The sequence below is a fragment of the Schistocerca americana genome, chromosome 9 (genome assembly GCF_021461395.2).
Source record: "Schistocerca americana isolate TAMUIC-IGC-003095 chromosome 9, iqSchAmer2.1, whole genome shotgun sequence".
Lineage (NCBI taxonomy): Eukaryota > Metazoa > Arthropoda > Insecta > Orthoptera > Acrididae > Schistocerca > Schistocerca americana.
This window is the reverse complement of record NC_060127.1, coordinates 84,952,793-84,976,137: the sequence shown is the minus strand read 5'-3', so window position 1 is coordinate 84,976,137 and position 23,345 is coordinate 84,952,793. Positions and strand designations below refer to the sequence as shown.

Sequence of the window (23,345 nt, the reverse complement as noted above, 5' to 3'; positions counted from 1 at the left end):
CAGGATGAATCGCTGGCAACTACAGAGAATTTTCCTATCTTGACTCTGGACTTTTTTTTGCTCATAGGATGATAGTTTGTCTGTAAACAACAGCTGTGACACAGTTACTGTCCACAGCACCTTCTGCGTGGGTAATATTTTCCAAACAGATTCCTTTAACATATGTATTATTTTTCATCTACCTCAGAGCAAAGCTTTTTCTAGAATCATTCTTAGAAATAATTGACAATCTATGCAGACAGTCTGAAAGCATAGTAAAAACAACTGTGTATCTTTAAATACTGTAATGAAGTTCTCAAGTCATGAATGACAACAATGTTTGGATTTTGAATGCAAGAAATCTTTTCTTTTTTTCCCAAATTTGTTAACTATTTGTACTATGAATGTAGAAGAGAAGAGCTGGCTGAGCTCATCGACAGAGACAATAAAATCAGCTTTTGGACGAATCCTTTAATGAGCTGAAGTGTGTGTGTGTGTGTGTGTGTGTGTGTGTGTGTGTGTGTGTGCGCTCCCATATGTATTCAAAATCTAGCTCATTGGCAGGGTTTGCCCAAAGCAAAAGTAAGTTGTCTCCTTTATTCATAAATTAACAACATTTTGTCAGAACGGTACTTGCCATATTTAATGAAGAGATAAGCATACATTAATTACCTGTTCTTTGCTGTACTGCTGGTAGATGTAAAGGTGTTTCTTTTTTTACAGTCATACAACAGAACTTTGAAGAAGAAAATGGAAGATCCTGCTGCTCTTATGCGACAAAGAATATGGGAATTAATACATTGCTTCACTGATGCTTCACCGTGGGCATATGCATTAAGCTTTGCTGTAAGTAACTTATCTTTTATTCTTGGTTCAACGACCAAAACACATGTTCATTCTATCAAATGTGCTAATTCTTTCAAAAAATGAAATAACAGCAACTAGGCCCTGTTAATATGTAAAGTGAAGAAAAAATGCCACAGTTAGCAGTTGACATGTGATTCCTCACCAAAATTCAAGACAAAATATATCTAGTAAGACCTAATCCCACCAATAAGTTTAGTAGAAAGACAATTTAAAAAAAATGAGGCTCTGGCAATGCAGTAACTGCGAGCAGCATGGCCAACAACAGGTAGCATGAACTCTGCTTTTCTACCAGAGATGTCCCATGAGCTGAATGAGATGAGGCAGTGCTGTGGGGAACAGGTATGCAGACTCGTCAATCTTAAGAATTGCATTTGCACCATTTTTTTCCTCCTTCTTTGGTTAAAGCATCAAATTGTATCTCATTTACACTGTCACAATGTGGCATATTGTATATTTCCTTCTGTTATTGTTACCTTTATTTAAACATTAAGACATAAAATGAACTTCTTACAGGCATAAACAAGCACTTTGTTTTCATCTGTAACAAAAATAAAACCAATAGAAAATAATAGTGGATACAGTAACATCTTTAGTATCCCGTGAAGTACAAAAAACACAATAGGTAGGCTATAATGGAGTGCACATTACACTACTTGCAATAATTCCTTTCACTATGTTTGACATCCAGGCTTATCTTCACAGAGCTGGTACATACATGTACAAACAACGTTAACTTTAGAGAACATGTTCAAAATGGTCACCTTCTATTTAAAAACACTGTCACTTGCTGGATCATACTTTGCCAGATCCTACACAACACACACGCATCCACCACTGTTGAAGTGGCATGCACTCGAGCTATTAGGTCGTGTACATCAATGGGTGGAGCACTATACATTTGTTCCTTGAAGTGTCCCCGTAAATAAAAACCTAGTGGATTAAGATCAGGGGAACATGGAGACCAGAACCTTGGACCTCTGTGACCAATACATTTCCCTGGAAACCCATGATTTAAATAGTTATGCATATTAATTCCAAAATGTGGTGATACATTATCATGCTTAAACCATAGGTGTCACCAAACAATAAGTGGAATGTCTGCTAATGCATCAAGCAAAGAAGTGCACAATACAGGGGTGCATTCAACTTGTCTGACAATAAATAATGGCCCAAGAGCACTTCTCCCATGATTCCAGCCCAAAGGTTTTTGCCAAAGCATGCCTAAAAGCCATGTTCATGTTCGAAATGTGGATTGTTTTCTGACCAATAATGGCTGTTGTGGAGGTTGAAAATACCTTTGCGAGTGAAGCTAGATTTGCCAGTCCATATCATGTTATTTGTAAAATGTTTATCTCCCTTTCGGTGCAAAAGCCATTCACAAAACTGTACTCATCAAAGGCAATCTTCTCGCTGTTGGTGTTGAGTTTATGTGTGATGATATGGATGCAGTCCTTCATTGTACAACACTTTAATGAACAGTCAGTGAGATATTTGGAATTGCCTTCCAACATCATGGGTACTTCAGGAAGGTGATAAGTGACTGGTTTCAAGAATCATGTACTCTCTTTGTGGAGTATGTCTGGTTCTTGGACAACCTCTGTCCATTACTAGTGTACAAAGATTACCGGTTTCCCAAAGGAAGGCATTGCTCCAAGTGATGAAAAGGATTCTTATTGGGATGGCATCTTTAAGGATACTGTGCAGTATACACATGAGCAGCAGCAACAGCTTGGTTATTGGCTGCACTCATTGTCAAAAATGTATCAAGATATTCATTGTCTGTGGACTCCATTGGGAAGCCACCCTACATGACCATGACAGGACCCCCAGTTGTATAAGAGTCAATAAATTTAAATACCATGGTTAGGAAATACAGAAGAATGGACATGACAGTGAGGTTACTAAATTCAGGCCAAGAAAGATGGAAATGGCCTTTTAGTTCACTAAAGATGTGTACAGTAAGAGATCTATCTCCTCCCAAGCAAAGTTGCATCACTATATTACTTTAATAAAACCACAATGTTTATACACAATCAAATATCTTGATATCTGTAAGGCAGGAGAAATGTAGAAAAAAAGAGAGAAAAATCCTATGAAAACTTACTGAAGCCAGCGAAACAAAATGGTGAACACAGGTACAGTACAATAAAGACCTGTATAAGAAAATTGAACAAAGAAATGCAATGATAAGAAAATGCAGAACGATGTTTTACAGCCATCTGGCTCATCTGAATGAAAACAGGATATGCAAGAGAATTTATGAACATGTCAACAGGAAAAAGTCTCCCTGGTGCAAGAGGTGCCAAGAAATCAAAGGTGAAACTCCTTGGCAGATTAAAAGATGTGAATGAAGAATGTAAAAAGTGGCCAGATGTTCGGAAATGACAGCACACTTCTCAAATGAAAAATTATTGGAAAAACTGGAATTAAATAAGAAAAAGTTACTTATAAGGCTCAGATCAATCGAAAGAAAGAGCCATCATCTCTTTCAAACTGGTGGCTTGGACCAGATGACTGTTCTTGTCCATAATATAAATAAAATTATACACAAAACAACTGTCTGATGATAAACGTGTGGATTCAGAACCAGCAACGGCACTCTCTGCTTTGAAGAAATAGTGCTGTTGCAGTAGACAGTTTTTTTGTAAAATCGAGCTGGGTGTCTCTACGCAGACAAGGTCTCATCATATCTTTTTGACAAAACAGCATCAACTATTCATAATTATGTTTCCTGAAACCACTTCAGACCATAGTTGGGAGCAGTTGTTTCATAAACCCAGGCAAACTTTCATCCTATCTCATCAGTGAGCTGACATTGCCCCAAATGTAATGATGACACTTTTGGCAGTATTTCAAATGGAAAATAAAATAAAGTCCAAGTATCAGAATATTAAATTCCATGTACTGAAATTAATTTCTTCACAGGACTCTGAACTTCTTAAAGGTCTGGATATGAGCAAAACTCAGAATGCAGTATAAGGTAGCATGTGAAACACAAAGGTTTTATCATTAATTCTCATGTTAAGCAGACATATTCTTAATGTTTTTGTAATGTATGTCTTGTGTGGGGTACAGTAAATGTGTGCCCCCACTTTACACGTATGCATCTTACTGCCAGTCTTGTAGTCATCTATCATCATTAATTAGAAAATTCTATTCATACTGCTTGTTCTAATTTATCTTTTTGCATGGGAATTTCTACATATAGTATTCTTTATCCACAGCTTGAAAGTATCTTAGATTGTTTCACTCTTAATGGATTTGTGTTTCTGCATTTTTAAGTCAATATTGGCAAATAATGACTGCCGTTTCATCATTTTATTTTCCTGCTGAGTAAATTATGCGGTCCATGTTTGATTAACTAGGCTGATTCCATTATTTGAAGCCTCTGTTTTACCCTAACAACACTGAAATTGTTAGGTGTTTTATGCAGTGATTATTATCTGTCCTTTCATTTTAATGTGACATAATTGTACTTCAGAATAAACCTATAATTTTGCAGATTTGAAGACAGCTTAAACCTCAGACTATTATATGTTTTTCCAAGAAGAAATTCAGAGCCATGATGCTAGGTTTGTTACTGGTAGGTTTCATCAACACATGTTACAGAGACGCTTCGTGAAGCCAAATGGAAATTCTTGGAGGGGAAACAGTGTTCTTTTCTTCAAACATTGTTGAGGAAATTTAGATAACTTGCATTTACAAGTGACTGTAGAATGACTCTGTTGCTGCCAACATACATTTTGCATAAGGACTGTGTAGATGAGAGAAATTAGGGTCTACACAGACGTACATAGACAGTTTTTTTGCTCTTGCTCTATTTGTGAGTGTAATAGGAAAGGGAATGACTAATGGTAGTAGAAGGTACCCTCTGCCGTACACTGTATGGTGGCCTGCTGATTACATATATACTCGTAGATGTAACGAAGTAAAGAAGCCGAATACTTGTACCGGCATTAGTACAATGTAAGCTACCTTTTGGTATATGACAGAGGTTGCCCTGTGTGCCAGTATGATTAGCCTTCAAGGAACTGGGTATTCTAACCGATGGAGGGCGCCACAAACGTTTAAGTCATTTTCAGCTAGGTGTCCAGATAATGTTGATCACATAGTGTATATACTTAATACATGACTCATAACAGAAAGTTCATAATTTTGTTTGGGGGTGGGGAGGTAGGGAGAGAAGAACAAAACCACGATTATTGCAATGTTCTCTGTGTTGCACACCTTGAGGTTGGACCATTTACTGTTTCCATTTTACTTCTTTTTTCCACATTTTAGAACACCTTCTTCCTGTTTTCATACTTGAACCGTATTCAGTTTTTGATGAGCTATCCACTGGTCCATTTTACCACTAAATCTGAAGGGACTGCAATGGGGAGTTTCCCCCATGAGAAGCAGTGGTTAGAATACCCAGTTCCTTGAACAGGTTTCTGCATGATGTTCCCGTATTTACGGCACAAATGAGTCTTATCTTTTGCACTCTAAAAACTTTTACTTAGTTTGATGAGTTACTTCATGCATGTTCCATATGACTTAATACAATGAAAGCAAGCAATGTTTGCAAGTGTTTCTTTTATTTTTATACCTCCTATATCTGACATCATTTGCACTGTTCTGTAATGTCCAGTGCCCACTTCCATTCAATAACTGTCTCAATCTTTGCTTACTTCTTGGAATCCAGCAATGAAGTTCCTTGGACTGTATACTGAGATGAGAGTCATTGTATCAAAGGAAAATTCATTCAAGAAAAATAATAAATATGATGTAGAGTTGTTGACCAGAACTTTACCTTCAGGAGGCAAAATATGTAGCACTGCTGACAGATCCACATAAACATACAAGTGATGACATTTCCCTTCTTGTGGGGGAGGAGAGACTAGATTGGGGAAAGCTAAAAAGAAATTCAGATCATTCAGACCCTAGGATGAGAGGGAGCCACCTGAAGAGAGGATGAGGTGCAACGTACCCACTTGTGATTTCTTGTGGCACTTGGTGTCTCGTCAGTGGAAGTTCATAGAATTTCTGCAAACTAGTTGTATGGTTATTCCCCAATAATGCACACAGTACAGCATTGAATTGTGTTGACTTGTTTCCACATTTATCATTGCTGATGGCAGTATCATGACCACTTTCAGATTTCACATGAAATGTTGTTCACAGGCAGGCACTTTGAACATCCCATCTATCAGTATGGTAGTGGCAGAGTATCTGCAGTACATTTCCACAATTGAGTCCTCACAAAATACGACAACATTGGTTTCAGTTTACACAGTTAGTTAACAGGCCAGATTTCCAGATACATGACATACTGATGTCCACGACATTGACAGAAAGACACGACTGGAATAAGTCACTCACAGACTTCCTCAAAGAAGTTAATTGAAGATTAATACAAGTTGCTACCTGAGTGACACATACATGTTGGCTACACATATGCTGGGCCAGAGTCTAATAGAGCTGTTACTCGTGTTTTAGCTCACATGTAAATGAAGATTTTTGGGTCAGAGGGGTATTAATTAAACTGGCGTAGTGATATTTTATGATCTTGAGAATTATATTGCAGTTTGTAAAACTTTAGGGTGAAAATTTGACAATGTAAATAACCTCTTGGTTCAGGTAACAATTTGGTTTAACTAAGAGATAGGTAGAAAATTATGAAAGTTTTCAGTTCTATTTCATTAGCACACCATAATCCTTTGTGGTGGATTACTTATTTACAAGTAAAGTTGCCATATTTGAAATTAATTTAGTCAGTTCTTTAATTAAGGACTTCACTGAATAGTGGGGGGGGGGGGGGGGGGGGGGTAATCTCGTTCAAAAAAATTGGGACAAAAGATATACACATCCTGGAATCCAATAAATGGTAAAGATAATTGAGATGGATGCTAACTTTAATTACAGACAGCTTGTAAGTTGATTAGTTTTTGGAAAACTGAAAAGAATGGAATGAGCTTTTTCTAATGAATGGTGTCAATATTCATAATAAATTTATGAGAAACATCGGATGTCTAGTGTTTTGGCAAAAACACAGTATGTTTGGTTATACACAGTTGAAATACAAATGAAAAGAAAAAGGTTAATTACTTGGTATGGGTAGAATATTAGTAAGAGGCACAAGTCACAGCTTCCTGTGTTTCAGAGAGAAGACCTTTTAAAGAGCTGAACTCCCACCTTTATCACTCTTAGAGTGCAAATAATATATTTCATATCTTAACAGTTGTGACTGTGATGTTGGCAGAAAAAAAACCCTAATTTATAGCCTGACGTATCAGAAGCATAATTCTGCTTTTTCAGTTTCCGTGTATTACTTTTGGTTGACTTAGTTTAACTTTTGTGAAACTCGACACTGATTAAAACTGCTAGTTGAACACTAGTTATGAGTAAAATATCATTTGTTTCAGACACTCTTTACAGTTCCCTTGATGCATTGTGTTGATATACAGTGTATGGAACGCTGTTTGCCAGTGAGTGTTTGTGAGTATAAAAGCATCTCCTTGATAACTTTCTGGCTCAGTTTCATAAACTATAAACTGAAGCAATATTTCTTCTGTTTCAGGCAACCTATGGTATACAAAAGTTGTGGTCATTATCTCATTGATTATTACAAATTTGCTGTTGGCTGTACTTTTGAGTGTAAGTGTAATATTTTTCTCTTTCTTTTGACAGAGTGTAGTTTATTTTACTATGAACTCTGCCGATGACTACTTCATGTATTAGTATAGAAGTAATTGTAAAAATGCAATGTTTTAAGAGTGAGAGACAAACCAATTTCAATGCATAGGATGTCATTAAATGAACAATAAATACTTGTGAATGTAAGGAAACTCTTGAGCGAAACATTAGTATAATCATGAGATCCAGTTTCCAGTACGGAGTATCATCTATCAGTGATCAACACAAAATAAGTCTGCTGAGTATGGAAGTAACTTTACTGATATATTTGTGGATTCAGAAATATTAAATAATATTAAGTTTAAATAAAATTTTCCATATAAACCAATGGGAAGTTCTTATAATTCTTGGGCTCGTGTGGGTTCTAACCTATATTTTGATGGAAACTGCTTCCATAGCACAAAAATGGAGAGAATAAGAAAGAGTGATTGTAGGAGCTTCAGGATGACAGCAACAGAATTTCTATCTGGTGGGATGAATGGCAGCTTGCTTTAGAAGACTAATTTAACTGAAGGTGGATTGCTAGGAGAAAATCCACATCATATTTGAAATTCAAATAATTCTTTTTCAGGAACTCAAGGCAATAACATCATATACTGATTTTTTTTTTCTCCTTTCCTTCTCTGACAGGTTAAAAGTGAGTTGGTGAAGCTCTTCAGCGTATTGAGTTATACGCTGCTAGCAGTTTATTATGTGCTGGCGTTTCTGTTGTATGTGGCCATAGAGCCTTACGACACCCACTTAGCACTGCACATGATTTGTGTTACCTTGGCTCTAGCATGTGAGTATTTTCGTAAGTTAATGACATGTCATAAAGTTCTAGACACTACTTGACTCTCGAAGTGAAATTAAACTAAGTGTCTAATGGTGAAGGTTGCATTATGTTCTTGGGTTACATTCCCTGTTTCAGCTGAAGCATGTTTTTTAATGTTTTTGTTTATCTGATAGTAAAAACTTTTACATTAGTAGGTACTTGAGAGCAATGCTTTTATTTATTTTTTGTCATATTTTAAAGAATTGTTTATAAATATGAGACAGAACTTCTAGTTGTCTTCAGTGTGCAAAAGCTTAATACTGCCAGTAGGCACACATGAAAGTAAAGTGATGTGTTGTTATTTTCCAACAGTTTTTGGGTCACAATCCACAATAAGAAGTATGTAACTTTACACTTTAGTAACCAACTGAAGTGATTCCTCCTTCCACCGTTCTGAATAGTATTTTGTGTTATGCTCTCACGAACTCATAAGGTACTGCAACTCTCTTCTCTCTCCTTCTGCTGAACAAGGAAGGAATACAAATGAAGTTATGAGGATTTCTTCCTGTTCCAACTGCATGTAAAGCACGGGAAAATGGTATGCTTAGAATCATGTGTATGTGCTGTCATTAGTCTAACATTATAAACAGGTGGCTGAAGAATAAGCAGGTTCTCCTTTATTATGGGATTTGTAGAATAGGATGAATGAGTGTATTATGCCTATTCTTTATGGGTCTTACTCTCGTTTTACCTGCCACATTTCTCTCTATCTTGAAATAGTAAATAGTGGCATGATGATTTGTTTGAGAGGGCTGAAAATTAAAACAGAGATCAGCAGATCTTTAAAATTTCATTTATTTTGTCTCAGGACAAAAAGTATAATTTCCACACAAAAAAATAGCAGTGATCAATGAAATGAAAATATTTAAAATTCTGATAAAATAATTTAATCATTAAATAATAGCAAAAGAAAATGCATAGAAAAACAAATTTGCTAGTTTTCAGAACCAAGGGCATAGTTTTAGATCACAATGTTCTTTCTGACAGATGTCAGGAAGATACTGTACGAAAAGAGGCATGACTTACTGGGACAGGAAAATCCCCCAAGAATCACAGTAAGGGAGGCTTACTGGGATAGTATGTGAAAGAAAAATGGATTTATTTATTTGTGTAAGAGTCTTCTAAATCTAGTATAGACACTGAATGAGCCTGTAAGTGCTACAGACATTTCTTTCATTGAAAAAAATTCAGCAAGAAATAATCACACATAATTATTGATGACATTTTACATATATTCCATCAGAGGATGGTACAATACTGTTTTCCTTGAGGTTCTCTCTCAGGATAAAAACAGTCCTCAACCTAGCACTGTTTTACTGATGAACTGAATTTATCCTTGTTTGATGTTATTTTTTATCTCCATAAAGCATTATGCACTTTGATGTACGATGCCTTTTTTAGAATAATGCTATATTCCATTTATTATTCCAGAAGAATGAGTCTTTGGTTATGAAAACTAGCAAATTTATGCCTTTGTATTTGTATTCTGCTTCTGCCACTTAGTGATACATTTTCTCTATGCACACTGCAACTCTATATACTGTAGCTTTGTCTTGGTAACAATGAAAGATGTCTCAGCGAATAACAAACCACACCTTATCAATAGTTATCTATCCATCCATAGGACTTGCATATTGGGGATCCTGTCTGGGAATATACAACACTGTTCATTACTATTCACATATCCTTCATTCAGTTCTCATTGGCCCAAAGTAATGAGCAAGTTCCCCTTCATATTCTGGGTGCTGGATTTTTGTTACTCCATGATCTGGAACACTTCCTGCAAAATGTGTCAGCATGTCAAAAGCACATGAACAGGAGGAAGGGATGAAAATGTCCAGCTTGTAGGCACAGGAAACACAGATCTGTACATTTATGTGAAATGTGTGAGGAATGGTCAGCTATTATTACATTAGAGAATGAAGGTATTGCTAGAATATTGCTCAGGTGGGTGGAACCTGTACCAAATGGACTAACAAAGAATATTGAATGCCTACAAAGATGGTACATGAATGGTCACAGGTTTGTTTAACCAAAGGGAGAGTGTCATGGAAATGGTGAAAAACCTGAAGCAAATTACCCCATAGAAATCTGCTTAGAAAGAATCAAGATATGACTCTCTGGCCTACTGCCTGAACATGTTTTGTTAATTGCACAATATTTCCTTAAAACAACAGCCTTGGCTGCTAGTTATTGCTGGCAAAAAGAATCTCATTGTGTCTATTCTTTTGGAATACCTGGAAAACATGGAATTCTCAGGAAATTACATCTTACCTGGAAAAATTAGGGAGTTTCAGGAATCTTGTAAAATCTCAGGAAATTCTGTGTTTTTAGCCTAGCATTGGAATTTAATTCTATTGAGTTTTACTAGTCACATATTTTAAAATACTTAATATTTCAAAGTGTGTTACTCATGCGAATATTATTCTACATAAATTATTGATGTTTAAAAACTGCGATCAAACTAATGCTTGTGGCCACTATATCCCAGCTGAGAGGAAACAAAAGTAGTTGTTGTGAGATATCTTTTAGACACCCCAGAGCCAAAATTCACACTGGTTCAGATCAGATGATCATGCAGGACATGCATCTGGAACACCTCTGGAGATAACAGATTCATGAAAGGTCTCTGTGTGTCAAATGTGCTTTGTCATATATTTTTCACTTGGTGAGTGACGCAAGGTGAATGATAACGATGGTTTCCTCACAGTTGCACTCTTTGAAAGTGAGAATGACATGTTGTATGAGATGGTCTTGATAATGTGCAGATGTTGTGGTACACTTGAAAGGTCATCCAGGTGTATTGTGGCTCTTTGTGCACAACGAGTGGCTAAACAGTACCCATAATTTGGCAGTTGTGTGTATTCACTGCACCCTGTAGTGTAAAATGTGGCTTGTCACTCCACAGAATATTGCCCAACTACATGTCACCAACTTCAATCTGTGCCAGAATCTGAAGAGGAGATCCAGAATGTTGCTGTGGATCATGAGGTTTCAGTTGCTCCACCATCTGGATCTTGAATGCATACGATGGATGGATAATTCTCGTGACACTTTATGAGCACCAGCAGTATCCATGGCACATGCTGAATGGTCAGTTACAGCAACGGCAACCTCATCAATGATGTCCATCAAGATAGGAATCTTTCCTCTTCCAGGTGCCACTCCAAGCTCACCTGGGTTTTCCAATGATATTAATTACTTCTTTAAACCATTCAGTGACATCAGGCTTCTCCTCAGAGCTTTCAGTTAGCAATATTTTCTCAATAAAGCACTGTAAATGCTGTCATTCCCATAAAAAAGTTTCACTAACAGCACAAGGTCTAACTTCTTGATAGCCATACTGATAACTCATTTTATGGCTTGTCAAATGACAGCGTAGGTGTCATATCATTATACAGTGTAAAGTGCCGGATTTGAACCTGGTGTCCAAAATTAGAACTAATTCATTTTCCAGCATAAATTGGTTCCACATTAATGGGTTAGTGTGTCTACCAAGTTTCGCTATATTATAATTACAGCCCATACTGGACCTCCATGAATAGATGCACTTCAATTATAATCACCGGGTACTAAAACTTACTGCTTGCTGCTCCTGTAGCTATCATGATGACAACATTAGACTAGTTACAGCATGCAGAGAACCATTCAAGCACTCATTCTTCCCATACTGCATACTAAAATTGGACAGAAAGGAGCAATGAATTGGTACAATGAGAAATACCCTCTGCCATGTTCTTCACAGTGCTTCCAAATTCGTCCCCACACCAAACTTTCCTCACTTCATCTTTATTATCTTCGTCCCTCCACTGAATTGTCACAAGCCCATAGCAGCAGTGAAATTAACAGAGAGTAGGAACAACATTTGTGAAACAGAAAACAGGGTGAATGCACCGTCATGAGTAACACAGCTAAAATTGTGGCAATATTTCTAGTACTAACTTTTGTGAAATCCAGCTGTTATGTGTACTGTTGCTATGTAAATAGCCCTATGCATTATTGTTTTTGTGTTGCAGATCCTAGTTGGGTTCTGAGCCGATCAATGACAAAGAAACCAAAAGTAAGAATTGTGTACGTAACTCGTGCATAGTTCTTCACAAATGTCAGTAAAAGTTGCACCACTAGAGTGAATTTTGCAAATGGTGCATAAGTATTGCCAAAAGACCAGGCATAAGGTATTAGTATGATTTTCATCTCTGATATGTGTAACTGGTAGTTTTTCACTTTAGTTAGCATAATAAATAGGGTATTTCAATACATAAAATGGTCGATGAAGTCAGCACAAAAGTCCAGTTATTAAAGACCAAAAATTGTTAAAGTAACGCTGTTCATTAAAAATCAAAGATGGCTCTTATGTTCCACTGCTTTGTTAAGTATATAAAAGAAACAAAATCTATTTACTGCACAAGTGTCACAGTGTCAGTTTAGTTTGGAAATCTGATTTCTGTGCTTGTCTATCACTCAAAACATCAACTATAATGAGAATGGTTACCTTTACCCCTTCCATTATTAATTTGACAATGGTAGCTTACAGTGTTGATGCTTTCTTCAGTCCAAAGACAGATTTGATGCAGCTCTGCTAGTTAAATCTGTCCTGTTTTAAGTTTCTCAATTTTTGCATAACTACTACAGTGTCAACCATATGAGAAAAGTATCTGGACACCGCTACATAGCGCATAATTGACTAAAGCAGACCCATCAGTATAAAAGCAGGTGGGAGAGGAGGGGGGGGGGGGGTGTATTGTGTTGTCAGTGCAGAAGTAGTAACAGCACAGGGTTAGTCAAGAGTCATTGACTTCAAATATGGCCGAGTCATTGGATGTCAACTGATGGATTTCAACCCTCCTAAAGCTGCTCAAGCTGAATGTTGGTGGTGAGATTGTAAAGTGGAAACATGAAGAACCAACAACAGCTGACCCAAGACCAGGAAGATGACGTATAGTGACGGGCGGGGACCGTCCAGCTTTATGGAGGACGGTTGTGAAAATACACAAAATTGGTGGAAGGAATCACTCTTGAGTTCCCAATTACTACCTGCGGGCCATCTAGTGCACAACTGTGCATAGGGAGTGTGCATTCCTGTACATCAACTGCACATCGGCCAGCCCATTGCCATGAAATGGCATCAAGAAGGTGCTGACCTGCATGTCAGTGGAAAGAGTGGACAGCACCACACCTCTGGTAAGACAGACTTCAGTGCTCCTTGTCAACACTGATTTAACCAGCTGCCCATTGCTGGTAGGCACAGTTCGGTTGCAGTTTTCAAAAGCATCAGTACGTAGTAGTAAGAAGACAATACTTGGCCTTCATTTTGCAAATAGTAATACAGAGTACAGTACTTGTATGTAGGAGGCACAAGGTGCACAGGAATCAAGAGATGTTAAGTTAACTTTGTTTTCATTCTAGAAAGAGAGAGTTCTTCCAGTATTTTGTACAGACAGATTCTGCCACTGGGCATCGCAACTTAGCTCCTCCATGGTGTGTTTCAGCACTGACTCCTGGAGTAGCTGACACAAGAGGGGGTGGTTGAGCAGTGACATATTTTTGTAGTCATTGCTAAGCGATGACTGAAGTAGTGACACCACTGAACAGTGGATGACTGGAAGTGAGTTATCGGGAGTGATGAATCACAATACACACTGTGGCAACCCGATGGAAGGGTTTGGGTTTGGCAAATGCCTGGAGAACGTTAACTGCTGTCATGTCTAGAACCAACAGTGAAGTGTGGAGGAGGTATTATTACAGTATGGAAGTGTTTCTTCTGGTTAAGGATGCTGCCCATTATTGTGCTCTAGAAAACACAAAATACAGAAGGATATGAACATATTTTACAGCAGTGTGTACTACATTCAGCAGAGGAAGAGTTCAGCGATGAAGACTGATTGTATCGGTACGACAGTGCATCTTGTCACAAAGCAGGAGCTTTGACGCAGTGGCTTGTGGACAATAACATTTCTGAAATGGGTTGGTGTACCCGAGGTCCTGACATGAACCCTATGGAACACCTTCATTCTAGATCCCAGTGTCCAACATTATTACCTTTGGATTCAGGTCTTGAGGAAAAATGGGCTGCCATTCCTTCCACGGACACCTAATTCAGTGTGTCCCAGCAGAGTTCAAGCTATCATCAAGGTGAAGAATAGACATGTGCCTTATTAATGTCAACTAATAGGTGTTCGGTCCACTTGGCTAGCCGCACAGTCTAATGCGCCGCTTCCCGAGCGAGAAGGTGTACCGGTCCCTGGCATGAATCTGCCTGATGGATTGGTGTCGAGATCTGGTGTGCTGATCAGCCTGTGGATGGTTTAAAGGTGGTTTTCCATCTAACTTGGCGAGTGTGGGCTGATTCCCATTATTCCGGTTCAGTTATACTGTGTCGGCAATTGTTGCACAAACACCATTTCCATGTACGCATACACTATAATTATTCTACCACACAAACATTTGGGGTCACACTCGCCTGTTATGCAGACCAGACTGCACAATAACCCTGGGTTCAGTGTGGGTTGGCAGTGGGATGGGTGGACTGCTGTGACCTGTTGTGGGGTTGAGAACCACTGAGGGCTAAGGCAGGACAAAGCCCCTCTGTTGTTTATAGGTCCCCGGTTCAATGCATCCGTACATGCATGCATAAAATAGGTGTTTGGATTGTTTTGCTCAGATAGTGTCTTTCTGCTTGGAGATGTTGCTATAGACAAGCCTTTGTCTCACTTTAAAAATTTTATCCTCCTAACTTCCCTTTAGTGCTATTAACTGTCTCAACGAAGATAAAAAGTCAGTCGGTAGCTGCACAAGAAAACCTTAATTGGGTTCATTTTACCGGTTTACACAGTTTAAAATTACATCTTCAGTAGTGAAATAGGGTCAAATCGCTGGGAAGCCAATGTCAAAGTAAGAATCAGCCGGTAGTTTCCTTTGCTGTAGAGTCAATAAAACACAGTGAGATCTCTAAAAATATATGATACGTGCGAGAAGTGGCAAACAATTAAATGTCAGATTTCACATTGTAAATAGTATGCATGAGAAAAGTCAGCCATCAGTTTGGGTTTGACAAATACCTGGAGAACGTTACAGGTAACGTGTAGGACCAACAATGAAGTGCGCAGTTTGGTGGTTGACTTTTCTCATGCATGATGTGAAATATGACATTCAATTGTTTGCCTTTCATCGCACATATTGTATATTTTTAGAGATGTCACTCTGTTTTTACTGACTCTGTAGCACAGGCCACTACTGTGCAGTGTTTATTTTGAAGTTGGTTTACCAATTATTTTAGCGTATTTCACCTCTAAAGATGACAGTTTCAACTACTGAACCTGGTGAAGTGAACCAAACGAAGGTTTTCTTGTGCAGTTGACGACTGACTTTTTATGTTTGTTGAAATATTCTGCAGGTGTTGAACAACAGCCATGAACAAAATCATGAACTATTAACTATTCTGTGCTATCTTGGGATGTGTCTTATCAACATTTTCCTTCTAGCAGTTAAGTTGAACCATATATTACTTCTCTCTCTCCTATTTTATTCTGTTCTTGGGATATGTCCTATCAGCATTTTCCTTCTAGCAGTTAAGTTGAACCATGTATTACTTCTCTCTCTCCTATTTTATCCCGTTCCTCTTCATTACATATCCAGTCTACCCACTTAATCTTTAACATTTTTCTTTGGCATCACATCTCAAAATTTCCTATTCTTATAGGTACTGTTAATCTCACGTTTCACTTCCATATGTGGCTACGCTTCAGGGAAATACTTTCAGAATAGACTTACTAACACTTAATTTTGCTGTAGATTTTAAGGTATTTTTATCTTTATATATTGACAACTTTTTACAAAGAATGAAAAATCCAGGATGGAATGTAAAAATATTATGAAAAGGCAACATAGTGTCACAAATAAAGCTTTTAGCCAGTAACGCCTTCGTCAAAAGTAGACGATCCCCCCCTCACACACACACACACACACACACACACACACACACACACACACACACACACGTGACTGCAGTTTCAGACAACTGTGGCAGTGTGGCTACAGCTGCCTGAGACTGCAGAGAGAGAGAGAGAGAGAGAGAGAGAGAGAGAGTGTCAGTTATTTTTGACGAATGCCTTACAGGCCAAAAGCTTTATTTGTGACAGTCTTTTTGTTGTGCCTATCTGTGACTCAGCATCTCTGCTATATGGTGAGTGGCAACTTTTTACAAACATATCTTTTAGTTTTTATGGCTTTTTAGTCACCCATCTTGCACAGCTTGCTGAGTTGCTGCAGTGGCACATACTTCATAAATTTCCTGTTGGCGCATAGTTTATAAATTTCTCATTGTTTTCATTAGAAGTGGAGATTACAAACAAAAAATGTACTACAGTACAGAAAACTGGATGCATGGATTATTAATAAGAAAACTTTCATGTCTTAGTTGTAAGGAATAAAAGAATTCCAAGACATAAATGAGCAACTGCCAAGGTGATGTTTAGTATCTCAGGTTTAGTCTTGCTGAGGTTGTGTTATGAGCATTACAGTTGTTGAATTTCATAACATATGTATTAAGTCATTTACATTACACTATAACATATACTTCTCCAAAATGTCTCATATATGTGTAATAGATGACCATTCCAGGTGATATAGTTTGTACTGATGTCAGTTATTTTTGGTACCTGACAAAGTTTATTATAAATAGCATCTGCTTAAAATCCATAGTTTTGTTGTTTATCAGAATTTTCATCTATTTGTTTATTTTTCAGAAAATACCACTGCTCCAAGTTGCTGCCACTACTAACAAATCCCACTTCAGAATCAAGATCAAACATTGCAGATGTAAAATAATGTCAAAGGGGAGAACCTCAGTTATACAGATGGACATACACATTTTGAAACTGGAAATCAACTAACAGAGCTGTGCCAACAACCACAATATCGCTCCTCATATCTTCATCCTAGGCATAGAGAAAAACTGTGAAAGTAGAAGATAATCACATCATTTAAACCTCTCTTAATTCAGTCAAGAGATCCAGAGCAATCATGAAGGGCCTCTAACATGTGACAAAAATTAGAACCTTAGACTCAAGAAATTTTAATTTATAGGTCAGCTTCATCCAAAGAATTAGCCAGCCATTAGGCCATTAAACAAAAACATTGACTTGAGGAAATATCCAAGGATTAAGAATGTAAATACCAAAGGTATAACACTTATGGAAAGAGGGTGGTGGATGGATTGATGACTTCACTATTTACTTGTGTCTGAGAGTGCAGTATGCTGTCAGCACTTTCTCTTTTTATTAGCATGTTTTCTTTAATCTGTTTTGCCTCTCTCATTTTTCTAACTGATAAATAGGCAATCACTTATTAGTAGCACATGATGTAAGATACTACCTGGTGGCCTCAGTGCAATGTGTGTCATCCAGAATAAGCTCTATGAATATTTCGAAATTGTATCAAATATTTCATAGATCATGAATTTCTGAACAATTTGTAAGATACTAATTTCCACTTCTGTACTTATTATTCTCTGTTACCCACAGTGACAAGTAGTTTTTCACATTTAAGGGATCAAATGTCATCAATTTGTGCTTTATAATTCACATTGTTTCACCCAGACCAGTTTGTCATCGTACTGAAATGCTGCAAGTGCGGAAAAAATTATCATCTTGACATTCCAATTTTGGAATCCAAAGAAGAAAGTAAACAATATGAAAACAATACCTCACAGGTTCACAGTAGAGCTAGACATTTTTATCAGCCAGGACTTTCCTCATTCCCAAATGTCCACTGTAATAAATTCACTTGGATTTAAAAATTGTGGATCACTGTATTGAAGTCTGCACAATGTCAAAGACTGCTGTACCATATCAAACTTTCCATTTTTTATTTACTTATTATTTATTTTTTTTATTTTTTTTTTATTTTTTTTGAGGATAATTGACAGTCAGTTTGACTTAATTAACTCCCGGATATACAGAATTTACTGCATGAAAGACGTGTTTCTCATATGTCTTCCATTTTTTATGTTGTGTGGTTGAAGCTGGACCCCTTGATTTTTAGAAACTGTTACTCCTAGTCAGTGGCATCACTTTCATGTGTACAAGTTATTAATCTTTGTAACTCATGGCATAGACTGTTTTACATTTTCCAGACTGTTTTACATTTTCCAGTGATCAGATGAGGTGTCCAAGTGCATATTGAATCTGTTCACCTGTTCAACAGTTCATTGTGTTCAGCCCTCCTCCTCTGTACATTGTAATTACATTGCTATTTAAAAAGCAAAAGTAATCAATCATTTTAACCTCTGCCTTTTCTGGTCTCGATTATTTGCTTTTATGTGGGTTTGCCTAAGTGCAACAATTCCTTGCCCAATACCTTTTTTATAGGACTATTATTTAATGTTGATATAAGATGTTATCACTTTGTTGAGTCATTCTTCACTACAACCTTCACATATTATTTCACTTAGAACAGGTAACGTGGTGTGATCAGGAAACTTTCTCCAAAACTTAAAAATTAACATGAAATTCCATAAAAGGTATATTGAAATTATACACTGGATCTTGTTTTAATAGTGAACAGAAAAAAACCCTCAAACAGTTTGGAACTTATATGTGTTTTTCCAGAGATCAAAAGTGTTCTCCTTAATATAAACTTTTCTTCTTTTTGTAAGTTTCATTTGTTAACCATACTCTCTTCACTTAAACAGTATGAGTTAAAATTTATTCACATAGAGGACACATACTACTGTGGTACGTGTGAGTGCAGTGAATACTATAAAATAGTGTTCAAATTCCCCAGCAGGAGCAGTGAACTTGTTTATAATTCATGTGTAGCAATTGGACACTTACTAGTGTTGTGAGTGTGAGCACAATTATTATGTGGAGGTGGCAAATGTTCTCCCAACAAGGCTAAGCAGTTTGTACACTTGTGGATTAAGTATGGCAACTGGACACTTACTACAGTTGCAAGTGTGAGTGTGATACATGCTGTTTGATAGTGCAGATGCAGAAGTTCTCCTAACAGAGGGAAGCAGTGTGCTTATGCACAAAGGACTCCTGCTGTTGCTAAAGAATATGTTTCAACCAGATGACAACTGGACACTTACTACAGTTGTAAGTGTGAGTGTGATACATACTGTTTGATAGTGTGGATGAAGAAGTTTTCCTAACAGAGCGAAGCAGTATGCTTATGCATGAAGGATTCTTGCTGTTGCTAGAGAATATGTTTCAACCAGATGTATTTGTTCCTTGTGTTTAAATTCATAATATGTATGATTATTATCAATAAATGAATAAAAGCACAATTCATTTTATTTTGGAATAATTATATAAGACATAAGAATCCTGTGAGAACCGATTTCCTTTCTTCCCTCTTCCAGTCCTTGACCACTGATTTCCTTTTCATGAAAGTTAACAAATTATTGTGCTGCTGTGATGTATCTGTACTATGTTTCTTCACTATAAAAGGTGAGCTCCCTGTAGATTCTCAAATCCACAACTCCCATGGCTAGATTTATACATGTATTGTAGTTGTCAGTTTCTTCAAGGTTACAGGCCCAGTTTCATATTATGTTTGAGATGATTTTTAAATGGTTACTATCACATTCCTCTTCATCCTTCAGCACAAAACAGAGAAATATTGATCCACTACGGCACTCTGTAGTCAGTGCCACCACCATACTATTAAAAAAATTGAAGTGTCTGACAATGTAGCTCTTATCACTGCTAGTAACTGTACTAAGTCACTGAAAAGTCCAGAACTACCCAATTTAAGCTGAGAGTTATATATATATATATATAGTGGCTTGTGACATCGGTCTTATGACATCAATTTCTTATATCTCATCTATGTAAGAACATGTCATCTATGTCAGAATAATGAAGTGATTTGTTCCATTACCAATGACACGGAATTGGCAGAATAATGAAGTGATTTGTACCATTACCAATGACACAGGATTTTATTTCTCTTTTAGAATTTACCCCATGATTCCTAACATTTATTGAAAATCAAAATCATCTATCACTGAAAGACAACAAGGGAGATAAGTAGGGGCTTAAGAAATTAAGTTACATGTGTTGTGCAATGCTAAGACCTTTACACAACAAAAGTGGTACATCATCAGAAGAGAGTACATATTCTGAGTTTCCTATAGAGGCAGTTCTGCTGCAGTACAGACAACAGGTGCATCAAAGCGTGGGAGTAAAATGGCACAGAAACTGAAAATATACTCCAGAACTGAAGGACGTGGGACAGTTTCATATAGGCAAAACATCTAAATTGCCCACAAGTTCACCATGAAATTCTAGAAACATGTGGACCAAATGCAATACCCTGTCCAGCCATAATAAAATGATACCTACAGTTTGACCAAGGTCCCACAGACAAGGTTTACGTTGATTGGGAAGCAAGGTCATCAACAGTGACCACTAATGACAATGTCCGAGCAATCTTTTCAGGAACCTGAAAGAAAATCTGGGGAAAAAAGATGACCAATCCTGAGAATATTCACACAGCTCTTCTCAAGTGGCTTCATGACCAAGGAGTGGAAGTTTTTCTTTGAGGAAGTGAATGATTTGTACAATGTTCTGATCACTGTTTAGAGGGACTTGGTAAATATGTGGAAAAAAAGTGTCTTGTATCAGTTTTACTTTGAAATGTAATTCAGCATTACTTTGACTGCTATGATAATGTGTAACGTATGAGGGATTTTTGATAAGAAATGCAACACTTTTTTTTCTAGGACAATTTTAGTTGGAATAAGTGCAGAATTTGTTGTAAGACATCATGGAATATTTCCGCTTCAGCCCATGTAATTTCTCAAAGTTCTGATACATGCAATTGCAATAAGTAGCCTTCGAAATTGTGTCTGTTCCAAGCAGAGAGCTGTTGTTGAGTTTCTTTTGGTGGAAAACAAGAGTATCAAAATATTCATAGGCGCTTTCAGAATGTTACAGAGACCTTGCTCTGAACAAAAGCTTAATGTGTTGAGTGAAGCATGTGTCATCACAGCAACAAAGTAAAGCAAACCTGCCCGACACTGGCTGGCTGCACAGTGCTGTGACTGTTATAGTGCTGAAAAGTGGCCACGAAAATTCCAACAAACTTCTCCATGAGAAAGCAAGGCCTGACCCAAGTCTGCCCACCCCAGAAAAGCTCACAGGAGCTAATTGGACTGCTCCTTCTCATCCTCCTGGCAGCCCAGATCTCACACCACCTGACTTCCATCTGTTTGGCCCAATGAAGGATGCTCTATATAGGAAACAGTACATGGATGGTTGTGAGGTTATTGATGCAGCAAGACATTGGTTCTGATGTCGACCAGTAAAATGGTACTACGTGGGCATACAGACCCTCCCCACAGGGTAGAATAATGTCATTGCATTGAACAGAGATTGTGGTAAAGAATAGGGTTTTGTAGCCAAAAGAATGGTGAATAATATGATTTATTATAATCCTGAATAAAATAAACCTGCTTCCAGAAAAAAAAAAAAAATGTTGCATCACCTACTGAACATCCCTTGTACTTTCAAAAGCCTTCCGTTCAGGGACTCTCACAGATCATTGATGCTGTTTGCATGCAAATATTTATATTGGTTTAACAGGGGGATGAAAGGGTTAAAAATGTACAAAACAAAAATCACTACAGAAATACCTGGGTGTACTTTCTAAAAGAGGCAGAAAATATGAAAACTTGAATAGCACAAAGAAAACCAAAAAAGTAAATAAAAGTAAAAAGATTGATATGGAAAGACACAATTAATTTCAAGCAATTTCATATAATAGCCAAAATAAGTGGAGAATTCAACAGAACTATATTACACTATTGAAGACAAGTTTCTTTTTATCTGAACTTTTTTTTCCATTGTACTGCATGTGCCCATTTCTGTCTACTACTTACACCTCACTTCTTCCTACTTCCAACCCACCTCTTATTTTTCCTGTGTTTTACTGTCCCTCTTTGTTACTCCAGACACCAGTTTTATTCATGTGAGCCTCTCTTTTACATTTGTGCTTTTGCATTCCCTTTCTCTCTTTAATCTCTCTGTTTATGTATAGGAGAAATGAGAAATCTAAGGTGGGACACACAGAACGTGTCTAAACCTTAATAAAATATTCTTAGGTTTCAAGTGGTGTGAAGTGGTTTACTGCCCACTTATGGGTTTGAAATCCAAGTATATTTTAGTAATGGATATTGCTGTGATAGCATGCATTTATATCTAAAAGATGTTTTTTGCCATTAAATATCTTTGTGGGCATGCCTGGAGATCTTCATGCCACCAATCTAAAAAGGCAGAAAATTTTATTCTTTTTGTACAAAAGTTACTTATGTATTAGTCCAGTCACGATCTAAACTGGCTATCAGTCGAAAGAATTCAATAGCAGTCTTCATATGTAATGTTTTATAACTTTTAACTACATAGCTGTGAAGTTGTTACTATTATAGCATGTATTTTGTAAGCTGACATGTATTTATCTAGGAACTTTATTTTAAAGATTGTACACTAATTAATTAAACTCAAACTGCTGTGTCTGAACACTAAAAAACTAGTTCCTTTCTAGTCACCTGTTCTTTACTGGTGACAATTTGCAGTGTGTTCAGTTTTGTAAAGTACCTTCCATTCTTGGACATGACCTACTGTTATGGTGCTTGCCAACATCAATATTAAAAAGTTCACCATTGTGCAACATAAATGCTGTTTCACATATGCAGAAAACTAGTTGAAACATGTATTTGTGGAAACATTAATGACATGTGGGAAACATTGGAGTGACTTCTAGTTTAGACAGCATATAAAATTATTTGAGATGGATATCTAGTCATGTGAGTTTCTGCTAGAGAGTCTACCACATTATGCTGTTTAAACTGGAAGCTGTCAGCAAGTTTTCTGGATGTAATCTGCTGTGGTTTCTAACTTCACTGATGGAATGTCAATTTGTATTACATCAGTGTTGAAGTGCACTATCGCAGCAAGTGGTGCCTATGATGGAACTGCAATATTCTAAAATCAATTACACTGAAAAT

General features: G+C 37.1%; 2 long non-coding RNA genes across 2 annotated transcripts; both read left to right on the top strand.

Moving 5' to 3' along the window:
• Window positions 1-766: 766 nt before the first annotated feature.
• On the top strand, window positions 767-7,489 carry LOC124551322. Its single transcript, XR_006967815.1, has 3 exons — window positions 767-825; window positions 7,251-7,323; window positions 7,406-7,489. It is a non-coding gene; the product is annotated as an uncharacterized LOC124551322 (long non-coding RNA).
• A 679-nt stretch (window positions 7,490-8,168) lies between these two features.
• LOC124551321 lies at window positions 8,169-17,741 on the top strand. The gene is made up of 3 exons (XR_006967814.1): window positions 8,169-8,302; window positions 12,352-12,510; window positions 17,080-17,741. It is a non-coding gene; the product is annotated as an uncharacterized LOC124551321 (long non-coding RNA).
• The last annotated feature ends 5,604 nt before the right edge of the window (window positions 17,742-23,345 follow it).